General features: G+C 43.5%; 1 long non-coding RNA gene across 1 annotated transcript; it reads left to right on the forward strand.

The window, feature by feature from the left end:
* Nucleotides 1-950: 950 nt before the first annotated feature.
* On the forward strand, nucleotides 951-1,766 carry LOC127612142 (uncharacterized). Its single transcript, XR_007965601.1, has 2 exons — nucleotides 951-1,604; nucleotides 1,648-1,766. It is a non-coding gene; the product is annotated as an uncharacterized LOC127612142 (long non-coding RNA).
* Nucleotides 1,767-20,392: the final 18,626 nt, after the last annotated feature.

Raw genomic sequence — 20,392 nt, forward strand, 5'->3', positions numbered from 1 at the left:
ACCTTTAGCTTTCATTCATTGTCGGCCCGTTACGACTGTTGCTCATCGTGGTGTGCGTGCATATGTGCGCGAGTGCACTGGTGGGCACCCTCGTGAGTGCGTGCATGCGTGCGAGCGAGCGCGCGTGTGTGTGTGTGCGTGCGTGCGTGTGCGTATGCATATGCTTAAACGTGCACGATCGAGTCGCTCTTGAGAAGTTGCTCGCTTCAAAAGTCGATCTTTGGCCAAAAAAGTGTGTGTGTCTGTGCGCACGCGTGTGTGAGAGGAAGGGCTCTTTGCAGTAACACAGTTAAAAAATTGACTCTTCGTCTCCGACTGGTTGGCCACCCCTGAGCTCGAGAATAGAGATGCATGAGGCTGTGGAGGTCCCAAAACAAGAGACAAAGTTTGAAAGTAGGTAGCCTCAACAGTGCAGAGGTTCAATTCCAGGCCACGTACTTCCTGTGTGGAGTTTGCATCTTCTCCGTGTATTCCACATTCCAAAAACATGCATGGGAGTGGAACACTCTAAATTGTCCCTCGGTGTGAGTGTGAGAATGGATGGTAGTTCGTCTCGGTGTCCCCTCCGATTGGCTGGCAGCTGGTTCAGGGAGTACACTGCCTGCTGTCTGAAAACAGCTGGGATAGGCTCTAACACACCCACCATCTTTATGAGGATAAGCGGATGAATGGATGGATGATAGCATATGTCGACTTATATATCCTTTATTCGTCCCGCAATGGGGAAATTTACAGTCAGAGTTCAGAAAGCAAACCACAAGGTAGGGAGAGGGAAAAAAAACATGCTCGAACTATCTTCCTCTGAGGATAATTTAAGTCCAGGATAAAAAAAAGACCCTCACACATAAATAAGCATATGACAGGTACAACAAGTCACGAGACATAACATGTAATGAGGAAGAGGATGAATGGGAAGGGGGGAGGGGAAGGGAGGTGACCGCAACACGGCCCATCCGACCAGCTGCACGGTCCGCCGTGCGCTCTGCAGATCATTCGGCTTCGCGGGGGAAAAGAAGAGGAGCGATGAAGACAGTGATGATAAGGATGTGTATGCCCATGTGATTGTCTGGTTGTGTATGTGTATGTGTGAACAGGCCACAGCTGCTTCGTCAAGGTCTGTTCATGAAGACAGTCCTGGCTTATCAGTCCATGGCAGATAAGGAGGGGGTGTTGGTGGGGGCACTAGCTTCCGTGCATACCTTCCATCCAGGGGAAAGGGGTCCAAATAGCGTTGTTTGTTTTGGAGGGATGGCCGCCAACCATTTCAGGTGGCCTTGAGTCAGTGGCTGTATCCCTTCACTGGCGCCGATCAGCCAAATCCTCAATTCCTTTTTGAAGCAAGAATTCCACTTTTCCCTGTTGCTGTTGATCGTACGGAGACGCTCCAGAACCGCAATTGCGGTTCAGCTCAGTCACCGCTTGAGTCTGAGTGTTGGATATTCGCGCTAGACGATCAAGAATGACCGGCAGCTTCTGCACATCCAATACAGCTGCTCCCGTCGGTTGGATTTTGTGTTAGAACAGGAAACTGCTAACACCAAACTGCAGCATACCTGCTATCAGAAGGCCGATAATGTAGATGTCTTCCTCCTCCTCAATGGACAGTATTGACAGGCACACCATTCTCCGCTTCCTCCATGGATGTAGGGTGTGCCCAGCAGCAAATGTCCCGAGGGGCAAGCAGGCTCCCCACTGCCTGCTCTTCTCGTCGAGAAAACCTTGTTGATTGCATCAAGAAACCAGCCAACCAATTCCATGGCTTGTTTTTTAGGATGAAAAATACGGCGGAGGCTAGGAGAAGACAGCACAAGGACAGCACATAGACTGAGTGGCGAGAAAGAGCGTTTTTTGCCTTGTTATTTTTTTTCCGGATCTTACAGTTAGTGACTGAAATAAATACATCCATCCATCCATTTTCCGAACTGCTTGATCCTCACTAGGGTCGCGGGGGGTGCTGGAGCCTATCCCAGCCGTATTCGGGAAGTAGGCCGGGGACACCCTGAATCAGTTGCAGGCCAATCGCAGGGCACACAGAGATGAACAACCATCAAAGGCCACACTCACACCTATGGACAATTTAGAGCATCCAATCAGCCTGCCATGCATGTTTTTGGAATGTGGGAGGAAACTGGAGCACCCAGAGAAAACGCACGCAGGCCCGGGGAGAACATGCAAACTCCACACAGAGAGGCCGCAGCTGGAATCGAACACTGTGAAGCCGACGTGCTAACCACTGGACTACCGGGCCGCCCATAAATACATTCACCCTTATATTAAAACATATATGTTTGGCATTAAAAGGTTACATCGCCGAGGGTGGCAACATGGAGGCACAGTAACTCAACTAAGGCTGAAACGAGGCCTTAAATAATTCGGGTCACTCGATTAAAAAAAATAAAATACTTCAGACTTTTTTTTTCAGCCTCAATTACCTCCTTATTTAAATATACACTCTCAGAAAAAACAACAACCTAAGAGCAGCAACAATTGTTGTAGAAAATGCTTCCTCCAAAAAATTTAATGTCTAACTTTGTATTGTATGTGACTATTATATTCCCATACAGTGTCCTTAAAATATAACCATGGATGAGAACTATACAATTGTATGCAGCTTTACACCATTTCGTCATGGTTTCAGAGCCACCATCTCGTTACCCCTGCGTCCCAGGACGCACAATTTTCCCGCGGGACGCACAGTTCCAAATAATGTGCGTTTTTGGGACGCAAGGAAATTTCTCAGTCAAAACAAGACACACACACGCACACACACACACACACACACACACACACACACACACACACACACACACACACACACGCACACTAGCACGCATCATAAACAACACCGAAAGAAAGAAACCGATTAAAGGTCAAAGAGTAACCCACTTGATAAGACAGAATGAAGATGCACAGCCAATCAACATGGCTTTGCATCTTCTCAGCCCCCCCCCTCCCTCACCCCACATGTACATGTTGCTCTATGTGACTCACTGTTGTTTTGCTGACTTTCGCTACTCCTCGCTGACCGTTTGCGGCCTTTATGCAGACTTCAAAAATTTAAAAAAATTTTTTTTTATGAATGTTTGAAAAAAGATGCGATGCACTGAAGCCGCGATAAACGAACCGCAAAATAGCGAGGGATCACCGGAATAGCTAATCACTATGAAAAATATTATGAAACAGTCTTGGTTATTCTATAACTTTACTGGTTGTAGCATGGTAACTTTAGGAATACAACATTCGATAAGATCCATAAGATTCTTTCGTCAAACTGATCGTCGATTACACATGCATCGTTTTGGGAAGAGGATGTCAAGCCACATCTCTTTGCAGTATGAGATTGGAAAAAATACTCAGATTTTGTGGTAAGCTGTATTCATGGTGTCATATGAGTACATCATATTTTGATCGATTTATTTTTTGGAATAAAGCTGGAGTACACAGCTGCTGATGTCATGTTCATTGTTCATGCATAGTTTTCAAACATTTACCCTTGAAACATTATACTTTTGAGTTTCAGAATTCTTTATTATGAATGGAAAGTCAAAGTCAGTCAAAATAGAAAAATGGGTTCTCGAGATGAACATTTACGGAACCCCAAATTAGTTACCATGTTTTCCCATTGGGTAATCCGACGGAACCGAAAAACGGTTCCCGTGAATTTCCGAAATCCTCAGTCCTGCTACTGAATTATTTACATTTTTGCAGCATTTATTTATAATTGTATGTATATGTTGTTGTTTGTGTTATTATAATATGCAATTAAATAAATAGACCATTTCAGAATTTGAAATTTGGGACTCTCGAAATGCATAATGGGACTCGTACTTTTCTGATCAGCGAGTCCCTGGGACTCGCTGGTGGTAAACTGTAAAATCATCACTGCAGAGCATTGTCGAAATTGCTTGACCAGAGAGCATCAAGGTTTTTGGCGTCATTACCACACATACAGTTTTCGTGTTATTATACTGAGTATCATGATCATGCCCATGTTTAACTCATTCACAGTCAACAAGGCACTGCTTGCTGATAAGAGAAAAGGCAACAGTATCAGTGGCATGCAGTCAGCCAGATAATTACATTTTATTTAAAAACTAGAATAAAAAGGCGGCACTGTGATCAACTGGTTAGAAATGTTTAGCACGTCGGCCTCACAGTGCAGAGGTCCTGGGTTCGATTCCGGCTCCGGCCTTCCTGTGTGGAGTTTGCATGTTCTCCCCATGTCTGCGCAGGTTTTCTTCAGGTACTCCAATTTCCTTCCACATTCCAATAAAAAAAACATACATGGCAGTTTAAGGGAAAAATCTAAAATTTCCCCTGGTGTGATTATAAGCAAGGATGATTGTGCATCTGTGTGCGCCCTGCGATCGGCTGGCAACCAGTTAAGGGTGTACTGCCCGAACACTCCTGGGATAGGGTCCAGCACACCCACCGACCATTGTGAAGATAAGCAGATTAGAAAATGGATGAACTAAAACAAAAATAAAAATAAAAAATCAATTTAATTAAAACAGCATCAGTATTTCAATGTGTCCTTTGTGTCTTCTAGAATCGTGACTTTTTTGCAAAGCATTGATGTGTGTAGTAAAATACTCGGTTTTAGTTTAAAAAGTAAAAAAAAAAAAAAGAAAGGCATTATTATTGTGGGATCATTAACAAGAATTGTACAAAGAATTGCTCCAGACCTTGACTTTCTTTAACCCAACTCCAAAATGGGAAAATAAATGGGCAAATCAGTCTGAATCTATTCATTCAACTCAACATTGCTTTTGTGGGGAAAAACTCGTTAAAGCCTCTAGTGAGACGTGGATGCACATTGTGACTTTTAGCTGCCACATTAAAGGCCAACACACGTCCTTCATTAGCCTCTCTGCATGTGTTGGCTCTTCTATCTATGAAGTCTGTGCTCATGCAGCCATACATAAAGTATAAAAAGCATTCCCCTTATTATTCTTCACTTTTTGGGAGGGAACTCACCTTTGCAAGAGAATGACTACCGGTAATTCTATGTGGGTGCACAATAAATGCCCTCTGACCAAATCCACAATGACTTCATAATAACACTCATCAGGTTTGTTTCCGCCATCAGCCTTAAAAAAAAACAACAAAACAAAACAAAAAAATATTGACTTGCTCAAAAGTGCATTTTATATGCAAAAGCAGTTTGACTTAAAATTGTTTTGGGTTTTTTGGTGGTTGGAAAATGATTTGAAGTGTGAGGTTTTTCTCATGCTGCTTAAAATATACAGTAAGAGTTTTTTTAGGTGGAAAAACATGATATCATTGCCAAGATACAGTAGTTTTTTTTCTAAATATAGGATTTTTTTGTGTCATAATATATTTTTTCATGACCAAATACTGACACATAGTCCAAAGCATGTGGTTTGAAAAGCATTTATATGACAGCAAACAGGTTTGGGGTTTCCATGCAAAAAGACTGCCGGTATGTAGACATTTTGCGTTTCTGTGGCCAAATGCATTTTTTGGGGGGAGGGGTTTGAACTCTCCAAATGGAACATTTTGTTCTGTTTCTTCTCTGTCGGCATCTAGGATTTTCATGTTGGCTTTGAGTCACTGACGTAGAGGTTCACTCACCTGACTTGCATGCAGGCAACATGGGGTCTGTACCCACACAATAATGGTGTGAGTTGTTGTCAGTCGCTACACTGTATGTGCTCTGTGATTGACAGGCAGTCAGTCTGCCTTTGGCCCCAACTGAAGTGCGAAAAGTGGTAGAGAAACTGGATGGATGGATGTAGGGTATGTTTTTCATGCAAATATATTTAGTTTTCATTGCATGCCAAAAGTAGGACTTAAAAGCCAGATCTTGTCTTTTATGAACTGTTCCCAAAAGCATTTACACCACACAAATCTAGATCTTTTGCATTATTTCTGTCACCACCCCGAAAATTTGCAACAATGCAAGTTTCCGTTCGTTAGTTAGTAAGTTAGTTAGTCAGTTAATTAGTTAGTTAGTTAGAACCACCACTGTTCAACTACAATAAAAGTGTTTAGATTCACTTCTTAGACAAGAATCCCCAAAAATAACTTTTTTGGACTTAACCCATCACAGTAAGTCTGGTCGTATGGGTTATTTGAGCACACGCTGATCCACAAAGTAACTTGGATTTCGCCTGGTGGCGGGACCCGGAACGAACTGGACTACATCTGCATCAACACAAGGTGGCGATCGTCATTGTTCGACGTTCGCTCCTACAAAGGTGCAGGGTTCAGACCACTTCCTTGTGGTGAGTAAAATCAAAGGTGCAGCCCAAGAGACCTTACGCAGTGGACAAGCTAAAGAATAAAAACTTCTCAGAAAGCTTCTGTGAGGAGTTGAGTAGGAAGCTCAAGGTATCACAACACCTTACAAACATTGAGGAGCAGTGGAGTATGTTCTCTTGTGCCATTGCTGAAACTGCAGAAGCAGTTATAGGCAGAAAGACGGATACCAACAAAGAGAGTTGGATAACAGACAACACCTGGAAGTTGATTGATGAAAGGAAAGTGGCTAAGATAAAAATAGAACAAAAGAGGAGGCTCCGGAGCTGGAGGATGGAAGACGAGGAGTACAGACGGTTGGACGGGGCAGTGAAGAAGAGTTGCAGGAAGGATAAAAGACAGTGGCTAGAAGAGAAAGCAAGAGAGGCACAAGAAGCAGCAGAGAACAATGACACGACGACCCTATACAAGATCGTGCGGGAGCTAACCAACTCCAGGAGCAGCTCTAGCGTGCCAATCAGGATGGCAGGACACTTCTAAGTGACGAGGAGCAAGAAGCAAGATGGCTGGAACACTTCAGAGAGGTTCTCAACCAACCAATGCCTGCCGTGCTCTTCAATTTCGATCAAGAGACACCAGCTCCAGCTCTAAATATTACATCGAAAGAGATATCCGAGACTGAGGTTGCCAGAGCAATCAAGGGCCTTAAGAACAACAAGGCACCGGGACTCGATGAGGTAGCTGCCGAGCTGTTGAAACATGGCCAAGATGCTGTTGTGGAGAGCCTTACCCACCTGTTCAACGTGATTTGGCATGCTGAAGAGGTTCCTGCCTCACGGTCATTGTCACGCTCCCTATGAAGGGAAACCTCGCAGACTGCAATAACTGGCAGGGCATTACACTGCTGTCAATCCCCAGGTATTCTGCAGTGTTCTGCTACATCGCCTTAAAGATGAAATGGATAACATCTTGAGGGAAGAGCAAGCCGGATTCAGGAAGGGAAGGTCTTGCGCCTAAACAGAACTTTACCCTTCGAAACATCATAGAGCAGTGCCAAGAACTTCAGATACCACTCATGATCAACTATATCGATTTCAAGAAAGCCTTCGGTAGCATCCACCGGGAGTCACTGTGGCAGATCGTCCAGCTGTATGGTGTACCCCTCAAGTACATCAACATCTTCAGGTCATTGTACCACAACTCAACCTGTTGTGTCAAAACCAACAGTGGCGCAACTGATGATTTTGACATTCTCACTGGTGTAAGACAGGGTTGCATTCTGTCACCCCTACTCTTCATCATCATAATTGACTTTGTGATGAGGAAGTCCATCACAGGAGCAAAAGTTGGTATCAAGTGGGGAGGGAGCAGACTAGCTGACCAATTTGCAGATGATTTGGCTCTGTTAAGTCACACCGAGCCCGCACTCCAGGAGTTGACCAACATCTGTATGAGCACGGAGTTAAGGTCGGTTTACGAATTAGCCAGGAAAAGACCAAGGCCATGCCCGTCGGACAGCACCAACACCTTCAACCACTCACTCTACACCAACATGACATAGAGTACATTGACAGCTTCACATATCTTGGGAGTAACATCTCAAATACAGGTGGTGTGGAGAAAGACGTCAACAGTAGACTTGGTAAAGCTACGGGAGTGTTCCAACGCCTCCACAACATCTGGTCATCGAAAGCCATCACTATGACCACCAAGTTACGCCTCTATATGTCAGTGGTTATCCCAACAGCGATTTACGCCTGTGAGACATGGATGAAGACAGCCAACATTACCAACAAGTTAGATGTCTTCCATCTGCGTTGCCTGTGATCCATCCTGAGGATCTCATGGAGAGACCACATCACCAACGAGGAGGTGATGAAGAAGGCAGGAGTGGCTGAACTGTCAGACGTTGTCTCTGAAAGGAGAAGGAAAATGATCAGTCACGTACTCCGACTGCCAAGAGAGAGACCGGCAAGTGTGGCCAAGGACTGGATGCCAGAGGGTGGAAAGAGGAAGAGAGGTAGGCCAAAGAAGATGTGGAGACAGACTGCCAAAGAAGACCTCAGTGAGATGGGTGTCAGCTGGCATGGAGCAAGAAGGGTCGCCAGTGACTGGAACAAATGGAGGAAACTCGTCGCCCAATGTTCCAAATCGGAACGGGCGGAACTAACTAACTAACTAACTAACTAACTAACTAACTAACTAACTAACTAACTAACTAACTAACTAACTAACTAACTAACTAACTAACTAAATAACTAACTAACTAACTAACTAACTACCTAACTAACTAACTAGCTAACTAACTAACTAACTAACTAAGTAACTAACGAACGAACATCACAGTAAAGAGGATACTTTTCTCAAATTCACATTATTTAAATGATCATAAACACTGACATTCAAGATATTTGTCATTTCCGAGCCGCTTTAGCCTCACAAGGGTCGCGGGGGGGGGGGGGGGGTTGCAGGGGCCTAACCCAGCCGTCTTCGGGGAGTAGGTGGGGGACATACTGAACTGGTTGCCAGCCAATCACAGGTCACACAGAGATGACAATTTAGAGTGTTCACTCAGCTTGCCATGCATGTTTTTGGAATGTGGGAGGAAACCAGAGTACCCGGAGAAAACCCATGTGGACATGGCTGAAGCGAGATCGGGAATTTCAAAGATACCGATGGGCGACTTTGTGTGCCGGTGCACCTTGGAACATTGGCACCGGAGGAAGCTGTGGACCCAGTGTCATCTTTATGCAGACCCTTCCAGGAGAAACGTTTCTCGATCAGCTTCATCGTGCCGCTAATTCCTGGGTGAGAGAGTCCATGCATGGAATCAAAGACCTTGCGTCGAAGGGAGTCAGGGCCCAACTGTCGGGCGACACCATCGGTCTGGACACAGAAGAGGGTTCGGTCGGACTTGATGACGGGCACGGAGATGTCACCATTATCGCTGGATCGGTTAGCCAGACCCTTACGCGCCTGAGCCTCTGCCATCGAGACGAAATTGAGGCCGCCGGGGAACTGGACCGCATTGATCTCAATTCAGCAACGTCATTGTTAGCACCCTTGACGTGACGAAATTCCAAATCAAATTGGGAGACGTAGTCAATGTGCTGGATCTCTCGCTCCAGGTAGTTCGTTTAGACTGATGGAATGGCGGGGAGCAGTGGCTTTGGTCAGTGAAGAGGATGACGCGAACGCCCTTGATGAAGTAGTGAAAGTGCTTCACACTGAGGTAGACAGCAAGCAGCTCGAGACCGAAGGTGTTGTAAGCATCATTTATCAGGCTGGAGGCTCTTCGAGAAGAAGACGATTGGGCGGAAGTCGCAATCATGGCCATCGTGGAGGACCAACAGCATCCTTGGAGGCGTCAATCATTAGCGATAACTGATTGTCAGGGCTTGCGTGGGCAAGGAGCGTCGCGTCGGCAACGAGGTCCTTGAGCCGTTGGAAAGCCGCCAGTTGCTCAGGGAGAGATCGATCGGGCCATTTTTCTTCCCACCAGTCAGCGGAACCAGCGGCAAAGCCGTCTCAGCACATTCAGGAAGGAAGTGGCGATAAAAATTGACCATTCCCAAAAATATCCGGAGTTTCTTGCCATCATCCGGTTGAGGGTAGTCCCATAATGCTTGCACCTTGGGTGGTCCCATAATGTTTGCGGCCGAACGCAAACGCCGTCAATGAGGTGACAGAGGAATTTCAACTCAAGCTGGCCAAAGACGCCTTTGTCTGCATTGACGACGAGCCCGTACTCGTCGAGGCGGCAAAACACAGTTTCCAAATGTTGCCCGTGCTCTTCTTCGTTGTTACTGGTGATGAGATTGTCGGGGATGTAGCCACAGCAGAAGTCAAGACCGCGCAAGACAGAGTCGATGAAACGCTGGAAAGTCTGCGACGCATTGCTGAGCCCGAAAGTAATTCGGAGAAACTCGAACGAGCCAAAGGGTGTGGTGATGGGCGTTTTGGGAACATCTTCAGGAGCGACCGGTATTTGCTGATAGTCCCTCACCAGATCAATGGGAGAAAAGGTCGACTTCCCGTGAATGAAGGACACACAGTCATATGCATGTTTGGGATGGGATATCAGTCGGGGATGGTGATGGACTTGAGGGCACGGTAGTCTCCGCATGGACACCAATCACCTGCCTTCGCTTTGGGAACCATGTGTAGCGAAGAGGCCCATTTGCTGCTTGAAGGATGGATGATACAGAGCTGAAGCAGGTGATCAAATTTGGCTTCAGCGATCCGTTGCTTTGCGGGGGCCAGTCATCGGAAACGCTCGAACTTGGGGGAACCAGTCGTCTCAATGTGATGAACAGCATTGTGAGGCGCTGGCTTAGTCGTTCACGTGGGGTTCATCAGGTTTGGGAAACGCCGCAACAGCGTCGGGTCGGGAGACGAAGAGGGGGCAAGGAGATGGGACAGTCGCTGGAGAAAATGGTCGTTGGTGGTTCTGTGTGCCAGCTCCTTCCTGCGAATGCTGACTGACAAGTTACATTCGTGCAGGAAATCAGCACCAATGATGGGATGAGTTTTCACTATCTGTGATAGTGAAAACGAAAGGGAAGCAGTGGCGCAGGCCCAGATCGAGTTTGAGAAAACGTTGGCCGTACGTCTTGATAGTGGTGCGGTTGGCTGCCTGGAGAGAGGAGCTGCTGGTCGGGTGATGGCGCACTGCGGGGGAGGGAGGGACGAGTGATCCTGGGAGGGAGAGGACCCTCCGGCGTTGCTATGTCCGCGACTCATGCCACATGCATAGCCGTGGCTACGTTCCTTCCTACGGTTCTGGATTTCAGCTCGTAACTCCCAGAGCTCGTCCTACATGAGGCCTTGCATCACAAGGAGCTGCTGGAAGATGTCCTTGTCGGCCATGTTGCAGATGGAGGGGAGTGAAGTCGGTGAATAAATCCAATGGCGTACCCAACTGAGGGCGGAAAAATCCGAGAGAGTGTCCATGGTACGGGAAAAAAAGGCTGGCTTGCCACTAAAGAGATTTTAGTCTCTTTATAAACGCACTTGCTAAACCCCAGCGGAATGAAAAAAGACACAGTGGACACGACAGTTACTGTAGTAAAAAAATATATATATTTGGGCAAAGAGGGAAACAGATTTCCAGAAAAATGTGTCCTGTCTGACTGAGTGTCGTGTCGGCTAGGCTAACTTAGCTGTTGTCATTGTTCAAAGCTTCTTTGATCTGTGACGTGGATTGCGTCGGTGCTGATTGGTTGAAACCAAAAGACGCGTGCGTGCGTACATACATATGCGGACTTATACACGCACAGCAGAGAGCAGTGGACTATTGACTGCTGAGGCGCGCTTCACTCGAGTGGCACCGCTACAGATTTAAAGACAGTCGTGCAATCGTCACCAATTATCTGTATAGACTTTGTTGTCTGAAGCAGTTATAGATGAAAGAGGAGAGGATCAAAGTGTCTTTTCACCAGTGGGTCAGAGACGTCATGCTGAAAATGTGCACACGTCTGCTACAAGCTAAGTTTTGAAAGCAAACACGAAGCTGTAGCGTCCATTGACGAAAAGAGAGTAGTTCACTTCTCCTGTACCACGTAATCCGCTTCAAAATCCAAGCCGCGACTCCCAGTTCCAAATCCGCATCGGCGCTCCGCCCGCGCTAACGCTCCTTTCTTCTCATCGTCGGCTCCTCAAGACTTACATCCTTCCAGCCGCAGACCGTTCCACAGCACTGATCTCTCCGCTGAACAAAGCGGGGCTGTGAAAAATGCTGCCCATTACAGGCGCAAGACACAAGCGCCCCAGGACTGTCCGGCAACGACAATCAAATGGCGCCGACATTCCTCCCCATCAAAAACAGTGCTGGTATACCCATGCTGCCGAGAAGGCGCAACCACCAAGCACACAGTCTCCTCCTTGATGAATGTCGTGGCCAAAAAATGCTGAACAAAGTCCACATCAGGTCCACACGATGTAACAACAAACACAAAGTGACAAAACAAATTGAGAGCACTTGCTGACGGCTGCCTACACTTGACTTCAATTCGGCTCGTTTTAAACCTGACATATACCGTTCTTGTTCTTATTGACCAGCGATTTCTGTTTGTACTTTGTTGGTGGGCTTTTGTTCTTTAAATGCGTCTCCATTTGTCGGATCCCATTGCCATTCAGTTCCTTCCCTGTCCTGTGTCAGGGTTACTCCATACCAAAAAACAAAATCAAGATGATTTAGATATCTATATATTTACCTGTTCTTTTCCGTCCTATGGCTCTCTATGCATCCATTTTCGAATCCACTTATCATCACGAGGGTCGAGGGATATAAATCAACATTAATATCACTGTGAAGAAGTCGACAATGTCCAAGACAAAGTCAAATCAATGTTGTGGAGATCTCTGCCCGAGAGCAAGGGCCGTGTTGACACGACACGGTGCTTGCCACAAAGACAGCTGTTTTCACAATGTGCTTCGATGATGCGCAAAATGTGCATTAAAATAACAAAAAAAAAAAACACGCAAGCACAAAGTCAGAGAACATAAAATCTCCACACAGAGAGGCCAGAGCCAAGATCTGAACTTGAATATGTTAAACAGATATGTTAAACACAGACCATTGTGCTGCCGTAGTTGGTTAGTCATTTGAAGTAAATATGTGCGGTCTTGCATACATAAAAAGTAACGATGTTAAAAGTTTGCAAGCAGGCTACATACAGCAAGGTTGCTGATTTTACATTTTGTCATGAAAATGTCTCTTGGCATTTGCTCCTCTACTGTGTGTGTGTGGTGGGATTTTGTACTTTTTTTTGTTTCTTTTACCAATACTGTAATTTAACTCATAACTGATACATTTGGTGACTATGATGGTGATATTGAATTTTCATGCCCTTCCATCTCGAGTTGTATGCCATTTTTGTGTACAGTGACTCTGTATTGGGTGCCTTCGATTCTGCTGTTTTTAGGCCAAGAAAAGTGAGGACTCCAGTGCAATTCTCCATGTCACCCAAAGGCTGCAGCTTTTTCCCCTTTTTTATCATTATGTCACCAAAGAAAATAATTTTAAATTAAACTCTTAATACACTCGAATCCAGCGGAGCCCAGCAGAATATGTGGTGTGTCACTCTCTTTCTTTTCTTTTCTCGTGTTGCGCGGCCGACGTCTCAAAGGGTGTTTCATCAAGAGCGAGCATGAATAATGTATTCATTCCGTACAATTGACGCTGTTGATTGGAGTGAAGGCATGAACCGTCTTTTGCAGTCTTCCCGGTCACTGAAGGTCTAAGCGCATTATTGCCAGGCGTGTTGTTTCGTCATTTGGCTGATGAGCTTGGCAAAGTCAAATGAACTGACAGATTATGTCCCTTTTCACTGCAAACAAAATCATTTTTTGTGTGCTTGTCTTCCCGCGGCAAATTGCTTTTCCAATAATAATGAAATATGAACACCAGCCCCAAAACATCAATAAGGCGATGGAAAGTGGTGAATTTGCATTGAGTTATCGGGGATGATAATTGCTCACTTTTGAGTTTTATTACCCTCGGACCCGATTCATTTGTAATTGTCACAATATTTGCTGGCCGTGTGCAAAAGTTCTTATTTGGTACAAAGTGAGATTGAGAATGAGGACAGAATGTGTTGAAGAAGTGGATCCACTTTGAAGTCTAATGATTTGTTTCTATGGAAACCAGTCATCCAATTATTTGCAAATGAAATCATATTTCCATGATACTGTATTGGATACATAACTTGTTCTTTTTGCTTTTGCTAGGTGTTTTTTTTTTTGTATTGCGCGAGTCTAAGTGTATCCAGAATCAAGTTGTGATTCCCAACCATCTTTGGCTTGTGTACCACCGAAACCTTCTGTCACGCCATGGCTACCCTTTCGCTTCTACCACGTGTCGATGATTCTGAAGTAGAACGTAACAACTCTTTATGAAATGAAAATCATTTTATTTCATTTTCTTCAATTGAACATTCAATTGTCAAGCAATATGTATATATTTTTAAACTGCCTTGGTTATATTTAACTCCAAACATTAATTTTTTTTTAAAAGGCATTCCTTTGAATAAGTCCACTCTAAACAGGCATTAAATATGAGTAACAATATATTGAACCAGAACAATATTCAGCAGTTTTACTCTGAGGTTTAATGGAACTCTTGAGTTGGCATGCAGCTTTTGTAGTTTTTGAGTGGGTATGCCACAGTTTGTTGATTTGGGAAATACATTCTTAAAGTCCATGTTTCCACATACTGTACCCCCTGCAATGTGCTCATGTACCCTGTACCCCTGGTTGGGAAACACTGAAATAAACAATAAGAGCACATGCAGTCATGATTACTGGAGAAAAGTTGGATTTAAATGTCATGCTCCCCACAATTTTTTGAAATCTCAACAATTTTTAGTATGTTTACTATTTCTTCTGGATGACGACAATGACCTTACAAATTTATGGTGAAATGATGCATGCACAAAGGGAAACCCCACTCAATGTAAGTATACTCCCAATAACAATGCTGCTAAGGGGATTGTATTTTCTTTTGTTTTGGAAATCTTTTGCTCTTATCAACACCCACTCGTCTACTCTCTGATCTGAAGTTTGGTGTTCTCTGCCTGACTCTGACTTGGCATCAACCCAAGGACTTTTCGCAACTTAACCAAAGAAAGTGTCCACAGTCACTCTGTCAGACTTGAGCTGATTTGAGTAGTCCTGCAAATTAACGGACCATCTTGCACGATTTTAGCTGCTGTCTACCTTACACTGAAGTAAAATACACACTTAAATGATCGTGTTGCCCTTTTTACACCTTTAACCCCTATGATGTTAAATTTGATTGTAAGTGGTAATGTCCCGTCACCATCTCCTCTTCCACCCATTCATTATCTGACCTGCTAATCTTCACAAGGATTGCGAGCGTGCTGGATATATGCTCGACCATCTTTGGACAGCACCTTGAACTGGCTGCCAGCCAATCGCAGGGCACACATAGACTAACAGCCATCAAACTCACACTCACACCTCGGGACAATATAGAGCGTTCAATTAACCTACAGTCCATGTTATGGGAATGTAGGAGGAAACTGGATCACCTGGAGAAAACCAATGTAGGCACGGAGAGAACATACAAACTCCACGCAGGAAGACCGGGGCCAGATTCGAACTCCCGACCTATGCACTGTGAGGCTGCCATGCTAACCAATGTCACCATCTTCTCTTCCAGAATATCAATAACATTGCTATTGCTGCTTTGTTTGACTTTTCACAAACCAACAGTAAACTTAATATCAATATTCTTCACACTTTCTGTGGCCCTTGACCCTGGTTTACACCTGAATCCATAAAAACTGTGACTTCGTGAACCTCTATAACAGGGATCATCAACCTTTTTCAAGCTGGGAGCTACTTCTTGGGAACCAGTTAATGCGAAGAGCTACCAGTTTGATCCATGCCTCTGGAATCAGAAATGTGTTGAAATTACAGGGCCAGACATACTGGATTTAACCGCCTGATATAATCTCTTTTTAAAATAGGGAAAATCAGCAAAAAAGGCAGATATGTTTTTCATTTCTTTAGTTTTTACACATTAACACACTAAAAGACAATCGTAATGACATTAACCACTCCTGCCAAAAATCTGCAGAAAATCTGCCACTTTTTTTATGATTTTGTGTTCTGTGTAAACAAATACTAAAGGACAAAGTATTATACGACAGCAAAATATCATGCGTGTACTTCAAATATTTATTGTTGGAAGAATCAAAGGAGCAAAAAAAAAAACCCACATGTTATTTCATTCGCCTGATTGTTTTTTTTTTCAATTTAATTATTTATTTAATCATGTAAATTTCCCCAGTGTGGGACGAATAAAGGATATCTTATCTTAATTGACCAATCATCCAATTAACTTAAAATTATCGTTTTTCAAAAATGAATTCTGCCAAACATCAGAATCAGTCTCTGGCTCAAACAGTCCATATGGCTCTGGCTGTAGTTATCATTGTATGTTATTCATTTCTATGAAGACACCAATCAAGTTCATAATTTCTCATAATTGGATTGGATTGGATAAACTTTATTGTCAAATAATATTTAGGAAAATGAAAAATATCAATATGAATCATTTAAATTCTGTAAATGACTGCCAGTTTTTGCAATTCAAATTATCACAACAACATCATTCCTGGGAAATCATGTCTCATCATTGGTGATCTATTTTTAGAACAGGCCTGCGGGCTACTCACGCGGCTCTTGGCGGCTACCCATGTGATGACCCCTGCTCTACAAGGACGTCCCCGCTGTAACCAAATCTGACGATTATGCCATTTGCATTAGGTTCAGGGATGGAATCACCAAAAGTGTCTTCTCTGCTATCAATACCAACGTCAGAACACCTTACCTGATTTCTACCACAAAGTAATAACTTCATGATGTTCAACCACAAATCTTAAATCATCTTTCAAAAACTGGCCTGTGTCAATGTCACATCCAGCCAACCTTACTCTGCTTTCCCGAGCCCACCTTCCTCAACATTCTCTAATTTCCAACTCAAATATGAGTGACATTCATCATCTCATTAAAAAAATCCAAGCAACTCTACTCAAAGCCTGCTTGTCACCATCATCACCAACATATTCTGCTCTTCTCCTTCTTCGGTCAACTCTTGAAAAAAGTAATTACACCAGTAACTGATTCTGTCAACGAACCATGCATGTCCTAAAAAAATGGTTGCCAAACCTTTTCAACAACACTCTTGAAGTACTCCAGACTAGTTACCATGAACCACACAAAATATAAAATGAACTGTCGATGGGTACAATCAATCTCATTCTTCTTATACCTCTATAACCAGAGGTGCACATAAATGGTGCACAGGTATGCATGTGCACTGAATATATTCAAAGCGCAGACGATTCAAGTGTCTCAAGGTTGTTTTTCTTTTTTTTCGGTGGAACAGTAGATGTGGCTCAAATAGTGATGTGTTATCCACTTGGTGGGCATCTCGGCATCGCCGCGTGGCAGCTCCAACGGTCCTTCAAAATATGTCAGCTTCATGCCTGAGAGAAATGTGCCATATTAGCTGAATGTGCAGAACAATACCATAAAATGCTGTCCTATTCTTTTTGTGTCCAGTGCAAGTCTAGTGTGAGCCGTGGTCTAAATCTGCTTCGAGGCAGGGTAGACCTTGTTTGAGTATATTTGCAGACATATGCAAGCGGCGCGGAGTGTGACTGATTTTTAAAAGAGGGCATTTGCACCAGTGTGGGCATGAACACAGTCGACTTCATTTGCCACCACATCTCATTCCCTTTCAATGCAGTGTGTGAAAGACACAATTGTGCTTAACATGGTAGATTAAGAAAGTGGTTTGCCTCTGTCCTGCAGCAGGTCAAAGTGCACAGTCTATTAATAAAAAGCTACAAGCAGACATCTATGGGTGGACAATGTAAAGCTGACCATGGAGATTACATATGCTCTGTTAACTCAACTTTGGAGACTGCCTTCCACCCTAATTGTTCATGTTTGTGTGCGAGCCTCCCACCTCCTCACTCACCATGGCTTGTGGGATTTTTTTTTTAAATAAATACAAGAAAGATGACAATAAAAAGAACTCAATCAATTCATTGATTCTGCAAATGATTGGGCGGGCTTATTTCGCGCTGTTGTCGTCAGAATCTGTCTGCCTGTGCCCTAATCACATTCACCATAATCTCATTATATGACTTCAGAATCAAAATATTCAGAATCATCTTTATTGGCCAAGTACTTAAGAAACCTTTTGGACATAACAGGTTGCTACGGAGAGTGATTAAGGCTGGGTTATCCAAACTCGGCCCGCAAGACAAAAAAAGGTGTTGATCTGTTTTTGGATTCAAGGTTGACAGTTTTGAATAAAAGTGGAAAGAGAAAATAGCAACATGCAAGCTTTGAAACTCAAAGATAAGAGACAACATTTAAAACCTTTCCTTTCATCTATTTGATGTAAGTGAACTGAAGTTAGCGAGGTTAGCTCGACAGTTTAGTTCACTGATAGCTGGTCAAATACTCCAGGAATGTTCTGCGTTTAATTGAGAGGCCAGGAAAGCAGTAAAGTACGGTAAGGTGACTTGAACTAGGCCATTCTGTCTCTGACTTTTCCTCCCGGCTCGGCACCTTCTTCTCTCAGACACACTTGGCACACATTTGGCTGGAATTAGTTAAGACTGTGGAGTCACACATTCACTTCGCCAGGGAGAGTCGCACAGATTAGATCTTTGGCAATCACACAGAAAAAGGCTCCATGACCATGTCTCAATCTTTCTGGCATACAATAAACAATTAAATTGAAGCTTTAATGACTATTACTATTTGCATAGCGACCATTAAAAGGTAAAAGAACCAGGCAAAGGTTCCCTCAGAATCTTTCAGACTGTAATCTTGAAACTAACAATTAAAACAGGAAATGTTATTTAAGGATATGACAAATTCATGGAGTAATTTTGGTTGGGTTGCAAGCATGTCTGCCATATTTGATGTGGCAGCCTACCCGTAAACTAATGCACGCCAACTACAACAAATTTCAAAAAGCGACAACCTACAAAGTGCACAAAGTTAATGCCATTCATTCATCCGTTCACACATTATTTAGATTTGGGTAACAGATTGGCACCAGCAACAACGTATGTAGTTTTAAAATCTGATGATACATGTTGCTTCCTCTCACATTTCATCATATGTCAGTATTTATTCCCGCTTTAATAGTGTGTCACTCATATAATCGTGCATGAAAAAATAACATGTATTATTTCAAATAATTTAAGTGGAGCCATTCAATGCTATTTTCTAATTTAATTTTTATAGATGTAAACGCTTGTTTAATTTTTTTGAGATAATGTCCTTTTTGTAGTATGATCAGTGAAAAAAAGTATTTTATCATTCAACATGTGTTGTGAATGAGCAAGACTATGACTTTGCTTAAAACTTGCTTGAACCACATAATGACTTGCTTGCTCTGGTGGTGACTTGACTTGCTCAAATTATTTCAACAGTGACTTGGGATTTATTTGAAGGTTAAGACATGAGACTTAATTGTGATTTATGTACTTACTTTTAATTACTTTTGGATTATTCTATTGTCAAGTGCTAATAAAGTGTTATTTCACTAAAACATAATTGTACAGATTGGTCAGTAAATGATTTTGTAGCAGTAACACTCGCCTGACTTGTGTGCAAGCAGCATAGTTTCAGTTCCCACTCAGCGTGAAGGTGAGTGGAAATGTTTCTGTGTCTATTTCTGTCCACTGACTGACTGGTGTAGTCTGCCTTTTGCCTGAAGTCAGCTGTGATAGGATCCAGCTTGGGTTGTTGCTTTCATAGATGAAAATAAAGGACACCCATCTCGGGGCTGTGGACCCTGTAGGATGGAGCAAGAGTGGTACATTTGTATTTGTGTCAAAGTTTTTATCGTCATCCAAAAAAAAAAAAAAATCAGTCTTCTCTTTTTGGCAAATGTGGAAAGGAAGAGAAATACATTTCGTACAATATTTTCCACAGCAACAGTGGGACAGTCAGGAGCCTGCCTCACTGTGTTGTGCACATTGTGCAGTTGTCTTGTAAGACATCCCTCATGTTTATTCAAGTTGAACAGTGTTGTGAATTCCATAATTCACACTGTTATTTCATCAAATAATAAACTGAATTTGTCCAGTCTGCTCTTGCACACTAGAATGCCATCAGCAGATTCATCAACATTGTCACTTGAATCACGCATTTGGTCTATGACCCTGAATCTGGGACTGTCATACTGCAAGGGGAAACATTTTCCTGTTCATGTTGCCTTTATTTCATACCGTAGTCTTTGTAGATAATTTATTGTATTTCATTTCAGAATCCTGAGAACATCACCCACTACTTTGTTGTGGCTGTAGTATCTATTAAGAATTTGAATCTGGTAGAATCTGTTTTTTTATTCATTCATTCATTCATCCTCCGAGCCGCTTGATCCTCACTCGGGTCGCGGGGGGTGCTGGAGCCTATCCCAGCTGTCTTCGGGCAGTAGGCGGGGGACACCCTGAATTGGTTGCCAGCCAATCACAGGGCACACAGAGACGAACAACCATCCACGCTCACACTCACACCTAGGGACAATTTTTAGAGTGTTCAATCAGCCTGCCATGCATGTTTTTGGAACGTGGGAGGAAACCGGAGCACCCGGAGAAAACCCACGCAG

Source organism: Hippocampus zosterae, chromosome 12 (assembly GCF_025434085.1).
Source record: "Hippocampus zosterae strain Florida chromosome 12, ASM2543408v3, whole genome shotgun sequence".
Lineage (NCBI taxonomy): Eukaryota > Metazoa > Chordata > Actinopteri > Syngnathiformes > Syngnathidae > Hippocampus > Hippocampus zosterae.